Consider the following 15,807-nt stretch of genomic DNA (forward strand, 5'->3'; position numbering starts at 1 on the left):
ACTACTAGAAATCCACCCCCAACCACTCTTCTCCTCTCTCCCAGAAACAGTTTCTGCTGACACATGACCTCCCACTTGAGATAAGAATTCTCAGCCTTTCTGATGGTTAGATGTGGTCAATAGGATGTAAGTGCGTATGAAGTGGGCCACTTCTGGGTTGTGACCTTGAGATGCGGGAATGGGCTATTCTCTTTTCTCAGGGTAAGACATGGACAATGTTCATAGTAGTGACCTAGCTGCCTCCACCTAGGTGAAGATGACACCAGAAGGAACAGTGGTATAAATTGGAAGGGACTTAAGGCCATGAGTAAATTCTGAGGAGGTCCACCGTCTAACCTTCCAACCTCCAGAGTTACGTGAGAAGAGAATCAACTTGCACATTATGCCACAGTGTTACAACATCTCCTCATTTTCACAGCTTAGCCATGACTCATCCACCACCCCTCCCTCTGTACTCAGATTTTTAAAAAATTGTTCAATGCTCATTGCAGCGCTTTTACTTAGATCTATAGGCTTTGCTAAGTTATTAATTTCAAAATGATTAAACTTCTGTTAACATGCCAAACACCATTTTTCTGCTCTGGAAATAGTCATGCCAACCACTCCGGCATGGTCATGTGTTCCATGAGCCATTCTCTTAGGGTTAGTCAGCCCTAACCTTCCAAGTCAGCTTTCATAATCTTCCACTAATGAATGTCTGCCCCTTCTGGGAAAAGTGGTGAATCCTAACATTGGTCTTCAAGATACTGTCTTCACCCTGAATAACAAGTCTTATGGTGGGGGCTTCAGGAAAGCATGGCAGGACAGGTGGGTCCCTTATGGTGGATCTCAAAGTGGTAGGCCCAAAACTTTTGTTACCTTCAAGATTGGAATTGTTTTGACCAATTGTTTTAACACCTCTGATGTATCAAAAGAGATATGTGAGTTTTGAGGACATCTTCAGATTTTGTCAGTCTTCCTCTCTATTGATTACTTGTAAGTAAAATCTTGCTTTTTATTAAACAACTCAGATCTGGCTTGAAAATCATTTTTTATTATGTTCAGTTAGCTACCATATATATAGTACATCTTTAGTTTTTGATGTAGTATTCAATGATTCCTTAGTTTCGTATAACAGCCATTGTTCATTATAATGTGTGCCCTCCTTAATACGCATCTCCTGGTTACCCTCTCCCCCCAACCCTCTCCCCTCTGAAACCCTCAGTTTGTTTCCCAGAGTCCAGAGTCTCTCATGGTCTGTCTCCCTCTCTGATTTTTTCCCATTCAGTTTTCCCTCCCTTCCTCTGTGGTCCTGTGCTAGTCCTTACGTTCCACATATGAGTGAAACCTTGTGATAATTGTCTTTGTCTGCTTGACTTATTTCACTTGGCATAACCCCCTCCAGTTCCATCCATGTTGATACAAAAGCTGGGTATTCACCCTTTCTGATGGCTAAGGAATAGTCCATTGTATGTATGGACCACATCTTCTTTATCCATTCATCTGTTGAAGGGCATCTTGGCTCATTTTTAAAAAATAATTATTAAAGTCCATAAAAATATATGTGAATTCATTCTTCAGCTTCCTCAGGCCTAGCCAAGTCGAGAAATATAATAATATAATTTATAGAATGCCTATCTTCCAAAAAAACTGTTTCAGGATTTGAAAGTGGCCTTGCATGGCAGGATGTATAAATAACACTCATTTATAATAAAAAAGAATTGTTTTTCAACCTAGTTATGTCAATGTTTTAAACCTTTAAGAATTCCTGATAATAAAAAAATTCTGTCTTAGGAAGAGAGTGGGTTACAACCATTGCGAAAGCATTCAGGGTCTCATCTCTTTGATAGGCAGCTTATGCTGTGTTTCAATATCATTTGACTTATAAAAGTTAATTGGTAAAAGTTTTTGATGACTCCTGGGAACATACACAGATAACAGACTGTCCCCTAGAAGGAGGGTGCAAAATCTTCCTTCTATAAATAACCGCTTAACACCTTACAGGCACACACACCCACACACAATTTTATAGATATGTAGTGTGTTCACACAAAATTCTGCAGGGAAATGGAAGCTTTTCCTACCAAGCTGGTGTAAACAGTAGCAAATCAGAAGCTGCAGACAGACATTGTGGCACTCTTTACAGCGTGAGTGGGATGAGAATTCATTTACTTCTTAGAGGTTTGTGCATATTAATTTTAAACTTACTTTAAGGAAAATACACTTAAAATACATAAACCAGCAATCAACCAACAAATATTTAACAGGGCACTGCTAAATGCTCTATTATTCTATTCGGTGGACCTTCAGATATGAACCAACTTTATCTCAGTCCTAGATCTGTAGGTCTTTATTGTTTTTTTGTAAGTCACCTGTAGGGCTCAACAAATAACAACCACAACAAAAAGTAATCAGCTGGAAGTAGATCAGCTTCGGTGTACAAAAAAAAAAAAAAAAAAAAAAAAAAAAAAAAAGCAGAGTTTCAAGACAGCTTGGTGTGTGCACTTTCCCAACCTAATCACTGAACACTCCACACTTATCTTTTTTCATCAGTCAAGGCTGATCATTTCTCTTTGCTTCACTGTCCTCTTGCCGCAGAGTCTCTCTTGCCTGAAGTAGTAATCTGAAACAGAAAACTGAAGTTAGGACCAACAACAAGATGCCCAACTGGGGAGCACGGTTTCAGTTCTGTGCTCTTCATGGCTAAGTGTCTTGGTTTGGTACCATATAGAAACACTGGACATTCACCTGAGCTTGGAGGATAAGGGGCTCCCACAGCATGTGAGCTGACTGTGAGGGTCGTTCTGGCCTGGTCAGACGTGTGGGGTTTGGGAGTCAGGTGCAAAGGGGCTGAAAAGAGCAAGCAACCGAAACCTGTTTTGGCATCTTTGGGGTCAAGTCCATTTATGCAGAGAAATGAAGAAGAGAGATTCAGAAGACCACAAACTTTAGAAAATATGCCCGTGAGTCAAAGGTGACAGAGCAAGATGCCCTGAGTGAAACTCCTATGTGCAAGTAGGTAGAAAAGAAGAACAAGCCTCAAAAGTGCGGCGTCCCCATTTCCTGCTCCCAGCTCTGAGCACGTGGTCAAGTCTGTGTCTGGTGCCAGAAATTTCTATTCATATGTATAGGCTTTAACCCAGCCTACATTGTGCTTTTTGAAGTAGCTTACTTATTAGAATACGGATGCTTCTTCTACTGAGTCTGTAAAAAGCTGCCCAAAGTAGTTGGGTAGGTGAGTTATGACCTTGAGAATTATAACCTGTCGGTAGGTGAGGTTTTAAGGATGGAAATTTCTAGTATACTGTAGGTCATATGGAGAAAGAAGACCCAGTCGGTGAGATTTATCTTTGCATTGAGCGGGAGAGGGGGTGTTTCTAATTCCATACAACTGGTTTTGTTTTTAAGATAGAGACTGAGGACAAGGTTAGCCCTACATCACGCTAAGCCAAGAAGTCTCTTCGGCTGGCACGTTAGAAAGCATATGGGATAAGATAGTAGCTCTTCTTGTTTTGTTGCTGCTGGTAAAAATTGTGTGATGTGTTATTATTTTGTTTATGCAGCTCATTTGGTTACATGTGGTGGGGGAGGGAGAGAAAAAAGAGAGAGAGAGGGCGGGTCAAAGACAGAAAGGTTTTTCATGATTACCCTCCTACCATCTCTCAGAGGAAGTCCCTGCCCATATTCAAAGTGAGATACATCTGCTTATAAGACAGGCTGAAGGCTGGTTGGAGGAATATAAATGCCTATTGTCCTTCTCTATGGCAGAAGCTTTATTTCCAGCCAGCAGCCCATCAGGTCCTGTCACATCAGACATGGTTATCACACATATTATGTATCCTGGAACTTGGTGAGCACGAATTCCACTCAATTTAACTGTGTTACTCTGGAATACAATTTCTCCTGACCTAGAGGAAAAAGTGTATTTGTGAATCTGTGGATTTTAATCTATCACAAGAACAGCATAAACCAAATATTCCTCCACGTTAATTTAAGAATATAATGACTTCCATCACCATCGTCACGGTAAAGAGAGCAAAAAATTTGTTTCCAGTCAAAATCACCTATGTGATTTTGTTTTTAAGCTGAATCGTGTCATTTTAATTAAGATTTTGTTGGGAATGTAGTATATACACATATATATATGTATGGACATACATGTGCCAGTCATGATGCAAATATGAAAAAATGCACCTTATTTTATTCTCTTGTTTCCACAGTAGTAAATACATATCATTCCTTGTTGCTGCATAGCAACCTGTCCCCAAACTCCTAACTGACTAGGAGTTTCTGCTTCTGTACATGGTATCACTGGGTGGTAAGATGGTGGGAAAGGCCCCATGGTTAGGGATTAGTGCTGGCTGGGATCTCACCAGCATGCTGTCGACCAGGACCTCCTTTCTTCTTCAAGCATATAAATAACTGCTTGGGCTTCCTCGTGGTATAGTCGTCTAAGGATAGGCAACTTCTTACACGGCAGTTGGCTTCTAAGAGCACAAACACAGAAGTTTCTAGGACTTACCAAATCTTCAGTATAAAACATCACTTCAGGTAGCTTCACTTTCTGCAATATTGTAATGGTTAAGGTAGATAACAGGGCCAGCCAGGCCTTAAAGGAAGGTGTGTATATTGTGAGCTGGGGTCCCCTGGGGAGCTGTTGAAGCAAATATATATACAGACAGCTGTGCCTGCCTCTCATCTTTCTACTTGTCTATCTCTCCAAACACATGCTCAAATGTGGTCTTTATTTTGTAAGACGAGCCTGTTCACTGCACGCAGTATTTGATACAGGATGTGACCTGAGGGTGAAGAATTCAAGTAGCCACAGATATCAGCATTTCAGAGAAAGAAAAGAACTTAGAAGTCATCTAGTAAACTTTCTTCTTTTCAGATGAGAGAACTAACCCATTACTGGGCACTATCTCCACTAGATGACATGTCATTTGCCCTGTTTTAAGGACACTACTAAGCAGCCATTTTGCATTGATTCAGTTGTTCTGACATCAAAGTAGTTGGACAGTAAGCAATTCGTCATGCCCCAATCAAGGAGCACATCCCAGGGCGCCTGGGTGGCTCAGTTAGTTAAGCAACTCCCTTCAGCTCAGGTCATGATCCCGGAGTCAGGGGATGGAGTCCCGCATCAGGCTCCCAGCTCCATGAGGAGTCTGTTTTTCCTTCTGATCTTCTCCCCTCTCACGTTCTCTCTCATCGTCTCTCTCTCAAATAAATAAATAACATATTAAAAAAGAAAAAAAAGAGCATGTTCACACTCTGATCATGACTTTGATATGCAGCTGATGGTCTCGCATCTAAATTGGAATTACTACAAATGAAAACTCCAATTCTAGTGGCCAATAATCAGGACCAACTCGACGCTTATGGGAGGTTTCTGGGGAGAACGGAAGTCGGCATGTGTTGAAGAGATCTTGCTGTAGGTGCGGGGGCTCATTCTCCCTGGAGATAAAACTTTGCCCAACTGAACAGGAAAAATATGCACTTTAAAAACTCTAATAGGTTTTACTTCCCTCAGATAATCAATGACAATGTTGACAATGTTGGGTGTGAATATAACATTGTCTAAAAGTAAGTTGATCTTTACATTACTTATTTAATTTATATCAGTCCATTTCAACCTGTCTTCCATTCAGTGATCTCTAATGTATTAGACAGTTTACAGACATGAAGAAAAAAAGACACTTCTGTCTCACCATAAGGAATTAGTTAAATTAATTATGATACATCCTTAGGATTTACCATATAGCGATTGGAACAGAAGTTATAAGAGAATATTTTTAACAGCTTTACTGAAGCATAACTGATACATAGAAAACTGTGCTTATTTAATGTATACAATTTGACATATGGATATATGCATATACCTGTGAAACCATCACCATAATCAAGGGAATAAACACATACAGAAAAATATTTAACGCAGACAGAGATGCTCAGGATAACTAAGTGAACATAAAAGGTGCCGAGGGCCATAAGACATGAACAAAACACAGTATAGTCCAACGTTTTGAAAACAATCTTTGCGCATAGCAAAGAATGAGAAATGTTAATAGATTATTTCTGTCTTCTAAGCAATTTTCCTAGGTTCCTGAGGTAATTTTCTCCTATATTTTTCAGATGTCCTACAATCAATCGATAATCCATGTTTGTCAACATAAAAAGGACATAAAAATTATTTAAATCACAGAAGGGGGTTGTCTGGGTGGCTCAGTTGGTTGAGCATCTGACTCTTGATTTTGATTCGGGTCATGACCTCGGGGTGGTGGGATCGAGCCCTAAGTTGCTCTCTGAGCTGGACGTGGAGCTTCCTTAAGATTCTCCATCTGCCTTTCCCTCTCCTGGCTTTCTCGCTCCTTCTAAAAACAAAAACAAAAACAAAAACAAAAACAAAAACAAAAACACGGAAGGTTATCTATCTCTATCTGTCCATCTATCTTTGTCTGCTTAGCTTTCTATTTATTTTTCAAATTTTTAATTTTTCTATGTTTACAATATTCCTAAAAGGCAGAAGCAGTCACCTAACAATGTTACATTTCTAAAGAAATATATTGTAAGCCAGAAAAATTCTAGCACGAAGCCCGCTGTTCAGTTCAGACCAGTGGACAAAAGCTGACCTATCCCAGTCCACTGGAAGCTTCTCCATGATGAGGGGGTGGGTCTATGCACAACACCTACTCCTGACCTTTGCCTGTTGCACTCATATCGTCACCGCATAAAGCCATTTGATTCCATGCCATCTTTGATCAATGTTGAATGATCAGAGTTTATGTAGCAATCAAAGACATCATGAAGCAGCAGATATTTATAAGCTTTGCAAAAAACAGCTTTTTCCATGGTGCGATACAGTTCAATTGATGCCATTGGCATTCCGCAGCACACAGAAACATATCAAAGAAATTTGTTATGCTTTGAGCATGAAAGCAAAGTAAAACACAGATAATTTGAGGAACTAGAAAACTTATCAGGCATGGGATCCACGGGCTGCCTGTCAGTTGGCAGACGCAGTGCCACGGAGCGCTTGGCAGGACAGCGCGTGCATGCAAATGGGGCCCTTACGCCACGACAGCAGGTCTGCCTCCAACTGGAGGATGTTGCTATTCAAGGCGACTGATGAATGAAACCAGAATTGCATCAACCGCAGCGGAGAGGCGGACAGGAGCAGCAGACAGCTGCGCGGGTGACCGCTTTACAAGTAGGAGCTATCAATCAGAAGGCGTGAAAGGCCCAAATCCAGGGAAACCAGGATCCCACCCCCTTGATACCAATCCTAATACAGTGCCAGTCACTGATGCAAATATGGGGCTGTAGCTCCTGCCTTCCCTGTGGAAGGATCTCAGTGAAAGTTGGCTGTTCTCCTCATGGAGGGATAATGCTGCGCTACAGCTGAGGACATTTTTAGATGACAAAGATGACCGTGGCCCTGTCTGGGACATTTCTTCAGGTGCTAGATCGTGGATGGTTCTAGCCTTCCTCAATCCTCCACTGAGCTCAGGGTTTCCACAAAGAAGGATTGAAACCAGTGGGGAGCCAGACTCTTGTTTCTAAGGGAACATGGCACAGGGCTTCTAAGAACATGGCTTCTAGAGCCAAACTGTTTGAATTTGGATGCCCAAAACTATCTCCATGAACTCATTTTTTCATCTGTAAAATGGGTTGATTACTAGTTACACAGACTGTGCTCTAGAGCAGTGGTACCTGGTAGAAATGTGCTGGGGGCCGCATGTGCAATTTTCTTGTACCTGCATTGAAAAAGTAAAGAAAAAAAAAGTGACATGTAAATTTTTTTTTTTTTTTTCAGCTCAAAGCTGTCCAAGATATTATCATGCAAACAATATTAAGATGTTACTAATGAGATCTGGTGTTTCTTTTGTCTTTTGGATTTTGTTTGTTTGTTTGCTTTTTTCTTCTTCTTTTTTTGAACCAAGCCTTCAAAACCCAGAGAGTGTTTTACATTTATGGCACATGTGAATTCAATTGAGCCACATTTCCAAGTGCCCAGTTAGCTGTGTTTGGCTAGGGGCTACTTTTATCTAACAGCCCAGCTTTACACCATGAGAAACACAATACTATTTATGGGCGGCCTAGAATTTTTGGAAATTAAACTGTTTGAAAACGTTCCATAAATTTAATAGATAATCTCCCTGAGATCTAAGGCTGAGAAGGTGAAGACTTGTAATTTCCTCTGCCAGTAAAAACAACATTCTCTTAAAAAAAAAAATTCTAAAAACAAGTAGTCTGATGTTTGTAGTTCTAAAATATTATCAATCTCAATCAAAACTATCTGTGTGAGATAATAGGCCAATTATTTTTAGAGCTCTTTAAAATAATTTAGTAGACATAAATATACATGTGGATATACAACTGGGATACACAAAAAGTCAGCTTCAGCCACAGATAAATTATTAACCAATGTGGAAAGTTAAATTCCGGGGACCCAAGTGGGATCATGAGAACGAACCACCTCTTTACCTCGTAATGACTCTTATTCCTCACCATTAGTAGCATTAATAACATTAAAAAATAAAGACACACATCCTAGAACATTAATAACGCTAATCTTGTCATCTTTGGAAAATTCGAGACCCAGTTACTTTGCACAGTGGGATGCAGATATTACTGAGGAAAATAATTAAAATATTAATTACACATTGGATGGAACATTGCCTATCGCTATTATATTGTCATTATTGTTGTTATGTTGCTGAATATTGCTTTATGCAGATTTTGCTTTATAAAGCCTTTATGAGAAATAAAATCTTTTGTGATTTTCATATTTTCTCTCTTAGGCAACTTGAACTCCCTGGGACATGAATGAATGATGTATCAGATGGAACCTGTCAGAGGGAGCAGCCAGGACATACGTTAACCTAGCTTTGCTGTGGGCCTATATGCATTTATCCGAAATGCTAAGCACCTAGCACGTGTCCGTGAGTCAAATGGATGCCTGGATGGAAAAAAAAAATGTGGAACATAGTTTTCGGCATGCATGTGGTGAAGTTCGTCATGGGCAAGCATTTACGTGAAAGCTGAGAGGACTGCACACTGAGGTCTCATGGGTCCCTGATACTCAGATCTAAGGTCTCGCTTGCTTCTACCACTACAAAGTCCTCTGTTCTGAAGCTGTTGTGACCAAAATGAAACTGATGGTAGACAATATTATGGGAAATATGGGCTCATTCAATAGCGATGGCACCCCAAGGCTTAGCCTGCCACTTTTAATCTGGTAAAAAGCAAAGTTGGCTTGTTGTTAATGACTTTGAGATCAGATGTGAACAAAGCAGAGTGAGAAAGGGAAGGAGAAGCCAAGCCACCATCCCAGATATTTCCTGTCTAGGTGGGAGCAAGATCTTGTCCTCGACCTGCTATTTCCTGACTCCTCGAGGTTCGCTTGTGTGAAGTGGGGGGTTGTTTCAATTTCTTAGGTGCCCATTGGCAGGGAATTGGCACTTGTAATTTATTCCCTTCAGGTTTCTGCTTAAACACAGAGTGTCTGACCACCCTTCAGAAATAGCCCTCTAGGGATGTGTGGGTGGCTCAGTGGGTTAACCATCTGCCTTTGGCTCAGGTCATGATCTCAGGGTCCTGCGATCGAGTCCTGCATTGGGCTCCTTGCTCAGCAGGGAGCCTGCTTCTCCCTCTGCCTGCTGTGCCCCCTGCTTGTATTCTCTCTCTCTCTCTCTCTGACAAATAAATAAATCAAATCTCAAAAAAGAAAGAAAGAAAGAAAGAAAGAAAGAAAGAAAGAAAGAGCGAGCCCTCTACCTTCATCCACTTCGGCTCTGAGTCCTGCTCATTTTTTCTTCATAGCTGCTGTTACCTCCTGAGAGTTAACAGGCCATTTACATCTCTCACTAGAATATAAACTTGGCGAGGGTGGGACTTCACCTTGTTGGCTACCATAGTCTCAGAACCTAAAATAATGCCTGCCGTTATAGAGGGCTACCAGTAAATGTCTTTGGAGTGAAGGAAAATGTGAAGAAACAAAATAATCCTTGAGAAAAGAATCATGTGGGTGGAGGAAAAGAGGAGGACTTGAGATGGGAGATGTTCAGGTTTTAATCCTGTCTGGTGTTCTAAATATGCAGCTATAGGCACATAATATCTCTTTAAACCTCAGTTTTCCTACCTATAAAATGGGAGTCTTAACCATCCTACATCGTTGCAAGAGAGTTTTCAAAATCTCTTTGTAGCGAATAATCTCATATGGAAAGTCAACCCATTTGATCATCTCACTGTTTGTGACACAACGGGTTAATTTTGGAAGTCAATGTGAGAGCAAAATGAGATAAGACAAGCACAATGCTGGCACAAGGTGTTTCTCAAACATTAGTTTTAATTCCGAGGTGTTAGATTTGAAGAAATTGATTTTGCTTATATTTCGTTATGTTTGCCAAATCACCTTTAATCCACATATGAAAATCAAACAAAAGTTAATTTCAAGCAAAGAAGCTCAGAACTATCTTTCCAAATAAGATAACTAAGGAAAAATTGACACATTTGAAGAATTTCAGGATCCAATTGTCAGCATTTGATTCTTAAAACATATTTTTTCTCTGTTGAGCCATCATTCAAATTGCTATGTGTTTTTCTTCTTACCTCGGAGCCTACAGCCCCAGTTTTCTTCTTCCTCGTATTTGGCCACGCTGGAACATCAGAAAAACATGCCAAAGAAAAGAATAACAAAAGGGGTTGAAATTCAAGGTAAAGTTCATTCCTTTTTTAGGTGGGATATAGTGTTCATGGAGCAGAAGTAGTTCAAAGTCTTCATGATTATCTTTGGGTTTACATTTTGGGTCCTTTCACTTGAATTTCAGGTATTTGAAAATTTCCAACACATCCTAAAATACTGACGTCTTAACTGCAGGTGGGGAGCACTCTACAATCAGTTCCTCCCGATGATTAAGACAGCTGATCATTCATTGGAAACACAGTCCCATGGAAATCTAACTTTTGACTCGACTGGTGTGTTGCCTGTGTCTCCTTCTATGATGTCTGTTTTGCAAAAGGAAGAGAAATCCACATAAAGTCAGGGTTTCCCCCATTCAGTTTCAGTCTTGGGTAAGATGGGCAAAGGCACTGACCTGAGTCTGTTTGTCTGAAATCCCTGAGTATAAAGCCAGGGAGTTAGGAGAGCTGGTTCTGATTAACCTATATGGAGAGTCCAATGTAAATGCTATTAAAAGCTCATTGAATGGTATAGGAACTGATTACTTACCCAGGGAGTTCTAAGTAAATCGAAGCAAATTGCCTGAGATTTAATTTAACAAACATTTACCAAGCATCTGCTCTGCTCGCAGCACTGGGCTTAGAGCTATGGGGTACAGAGACTGAGCAGACCAGGCAGGCTGCCCTCCAGGAGCTCGCACTCTGCTTCCATCTGACACACCTCTGGGAAGGGCACGCATCTCTGGTTGTAGCTTGAGAACATTCTACCCTCTGACCAAAATCTGGGGCAAATTGTTCAGGTTTTGTGACATACAGCTAGAGAGCCACGACCCTCACACTGTAACAAATGCCCAAATATCATAGGTGCTAGAAGGAACACATGGGAGATAAGGAGCTTCCCGATTCTGACCCAGAGTACCAAGGGGCATTTCTTGGAAGACAGGGGTCTGAAATGACCCCTGGGTCTTCAACAGGCACATTGTAGAGGGGGAGACTTTCCAGACAAGGAAGAGTGCCTCCTAATACTAAATACCAATGAAGTCCTTCCACTGTGCCAGCATTGTTCTAAGCCCTTTGCGGGTACAAACCCATTTATTTCTTATATCCACTCCATGAGCAGGTATGGACAGGATCCTCATTTTATGGATGGGGGAAGTGAAGCACAGAGACATGAAGTAACATGCCTGTGGTCACCCCGTGTGGAAGTAGGGAATGCGATGCTCGTCTCTTCTTTACTGTATTGCTGTGCTACCGTTCAAAACCTTGAGGTAGGAAGAATCAGGATGTAGTCAAGCTTCTGAGCTTATATTGCTGGGTGGGATGGTAGCTTTGAGGAGCTTTACAAGAGGCACTGTTTGGAAGTGGGTAGGGAACAAGGGTGCAGATATTTGGTAGGAAATGGGATTCATGAACTGAACTTACACCTTATTGGTCCCACAAGTCCCAGGTTCCAAGCTTCTCAGGTCCAACCTGAGAATCGAGGCCATCTCGGATACTTTTGAAACCTACGGCTTACGGGGACAAAGAAAAGAGAGGTATGAAAAGCTAGTCTGGTCACTTAATAGTCTAGATTTCATGATCCCTCCCTTTTAGTTCCGTGACTGGAGATCTTGGGTTGAGAATGGCATCAAAGGAGTTAAAGATCATAAACATATTTCTTTTATAGCATCACTTATTCAAAATGTTTTTTCTTAAACATTGGGTGTTTGACTTAAACATTGGGTGTTGACTGGGTGGTCAACCGATACTATGGTGCATTTTCTTGTTAATGTCGTCATCAAAAATGGTGGCCACACTTACAAACATGGAACATGAGATCATACTTTACTCTATCCAGTAGGTGGGAGGTTTAGGTCCTGCTTGACGCTGCAGGCTGAAGGAAGACTTCTGTGACAAGTACTTAAAAGGGGACCTTATCTGGATAATTTTTGATACTGTTATTATTTCAGCAAGCCATTAGAGCAACATTTTTGAAATTGTGGCTATTTGAAACCACCGTTGGGAAAGTAATCAAGAGGCCATGGAAAGGAAGCTAGCATTATAGATTCTAGAATCCCAAAGTTGCCCAAATGATTTCATAAGGGCAAAACTGCCGTTACAGATCCTGAATTATTCAGATCTGCGCTTTGGAGAAGCGAAGGTTTAGTATGCTGAAGATGTTGTTGAAGGCTTCCGGGGTCACCGCAGATATTAAAAATTGGTACCAAGACACTAGACTACTAATCAGACAATGACAGAAGGACTCAGACACACCGCGGAATTCCTAATAATTCAAAAAAGGGTCTAGTCGATAGCATTTTGAAATACAGAAGCAACACATCCACATCTAATTAGTGATACATTTGTGCGAAAAATTCTCCAGCGTCCGTCTCAAGTTTCTGTAAGCTATGAGAAAGCAGAGCTTTGGCGTGCAAGAAAAAGCATTCTAATGGCTAGCCTGGTGGTAGAGTAACCCCTACAGTGAAGTTATAATTACAATTTTGTCAAGAGAGTAGGGAAGTCAAAGTTTCACAGGGAAAAAACCTATTTACGGAAAAATATTATGCTTTTCATTTGATAGAAAAGTAATTATTGCAGAGGGACTCCTGGAAGATCTCGCAGACAGTCACCCCCTCTTTAATAAGTCCTTGTGGCAGCTAAGTGGGGATCAGGAGTATTCTTTATCAGGTTTGCATTCAAGTAGCACTAAATCTATGCAGGTAGGAATTAAATAGTATCTGAGTTTAATTAAAATTATAAAAAAGGAGAAGAATGGTTGGTAGACTGCTCGACTGCATTTTAACCAGTAACCTCAGACCCTAATTAGAAATGCTTTTCATATCTTCTCTGTGCAAGGGCTTAATCTGACGTGAGTCTGTGAGCGAGGGCTTGGGGACCGGTGTTAATTCTGCATTCGGTCTCGGTTTGTATGGAGGCGGGCGGCGCTGATTGACCGCACGGAAGCACGGATCCCATGACCTTGTGGGGATTTTCATGTGAGGTGTTAATTGAGAGGGTGGGTTAATCTTTGAGCATCATTGTCCCCAAGCTCTGGGCAAAGTTTGTGCTTCGTTTCCATACTCCACAGTACATTTGATCTCCACCTTGTCCCCTCCATGACAGTTTCCTAAGCCCACCACCAACTCTCTCTTGATAAATTTGTTGGGGGAAGATAAGCTCTTGCCCTCTTGTTTGATTTCATGAGCTTGTTTTTGTGCCCAGCTCTAAAGGGAGAGGAGTGTCTCACCGAATTATATTCAAGTCCTACTTAGAGACAGATAAATGCACACACAGTGAAGATCTCCGCTTCTCCTTCCTGCCCCTCTGCCTGCCGCTGCCCCTCCCCTTCCTTGCCTGGCTCAGTCTCTCAGGGAAGAAAAGACTCATCCATTGGGAGATGAACAGCATCAAAAATAAGACGGAAAGGTCTCAACCATGTTCCATCGGAGTGCTGTGAAAAATGTGATTTTTTTATTCTTCCAGGGCAGAAAGCCTGGAGTAATCAGAAAAACAGGGAGACATTATAGGGGTAGTACCTCTGTAACAATACACACGCACACACACGTGCCTTTTCATCTAGCACTTGTATAATGTACAAAAAGATCGCCGATTATTTTTGCTTTTTAAAAATAAATAATGAATGACATCTTTCCCCATGTGTTATTGGACAGGCCTGTCATTTCTATCATGAGGAGTAAATTTTTACTCCAGGCAGGATTAATGTATACTGGCTGACCTTAAAAATGACTCCCAAGTGAGCAGGGTGGGAGTTGGGGAAAAAAACCAAAAAAACAAAAAACAAAAACCAATCAGAAATAAGAGTGTGCACACAGGAAACGATTAAAAAAAAATTATGAAAAAGCAAGAATGGTAGATGTCCTTGACACGCAATGTATTTCTTTTACTTGTTTCATGACACCAACCGTAGTACACTGCTTCAAGAACCTTTCTAGAGCCATTACTGAGATGCTGGGACGCCCGGTGGAACCGTGTGTGGGGATGGGCAGCCGCAGACCCCGCCCGACGGGAAGAGGGAGGCTGTCACCACATCTGATCAGACAATGGGTCACGGTGCCTCGTGGGTGGCAGGATTCCCCCATCACCTCCTCTGACTCGGCAAAGCAAGGGTGCAGAGAGAGGTGGAGGGAGGGCAGAGCTGCTGTCCACGGAAGTTGTCACTTTCCCTGGTCATCACCACAATGAGATGCGGACCAGACTCCAGCAAGGATCCTTGGCTTCCTCCCCATCACTCCCTCTCCTCGCCCCACCGCCACCACCAGCTCCTGCTTGCCCTGTGCTCCCTTTTCCAGACTGGCTTTTAATTATTTTCAATGGTATATAGTTAATGAATATGAGACCAAAAAAAAAAAAAAATTCTGTTACTTGAATTGAATTCATTTCAAAGAATATTGATAAAGTCATATTCATCCTCATCCTCATATTAATAAGTTAATGACTTTAACATTTAAAGATGTTTCATGGTTCTGATAATAAAACTAACCTTTGGCCAGCACAGTTGCAGTGTCTTTTTGTACACGTTGATGGATTTAATACATGGAAATCTAATCGTTTCCCTGACTAGTTCTTGGATATATGCAGATTTTTCCCAACCTCACTGTCCCTAACTCACCCGGCACATAAAATTCTCCGTGTTCTTGTTCTCTTGAGGGATGAATCCTTTTTTTCTCATAAACCTGCTGGCCCTTCAGAGACATCATCCTTCCCCTCGATTACACTTTTGACTCCTCAGTAAACTAAGAAGTTGGATTTAATAAGGTTTAACTCTGGCCAGGGTTAAAATTCAGCAGACCCGTCTAAGGACACTTCCATTTTAGCCATTTGTCATGCATTCCCCTCAAAAGCAGCCCAGACCCTACAGCTTCATCAGCATCACCGTCAGATCCGTTCCCTGCAGGCCTAGGGTCTGTGTGAGTCTGTGGGGGAAAATCAAAGTTTTAGGACAATCATTTCCATCCCTGACTCCAAGTTCAAGGAGGCTGCTGCAGCCCTATCCACCATCCTCTACCCTCCCTGCTGCTATAATTCTGAGGCCGGATTTCAAATTAAAGTTGTTTGTTGTTGTTGTTGTTGTTGTTTTCGTTTAACTTGGGCTTCTTGAAGGAAAAGATTTCAGAAGCCAGGTAAACAGCCTGGGCCTGCACGAAGGGG

The sequence above is a fragment of the Mustela lutreola genome, chromosome 7, assembly GCF_030435805.1.
Source record: "Mustela lutreola isolate mMusLut2 chromosome 7, mMusLut2.pri, whole genome shotgun sequence".
NCBI classification, from domain to species: domain Eukaryota; kingdom Metazoa; phylum Chordata; class Mammalia; order Carnivora; family Mustelidae; genus Mustela; species Mustela lutreola.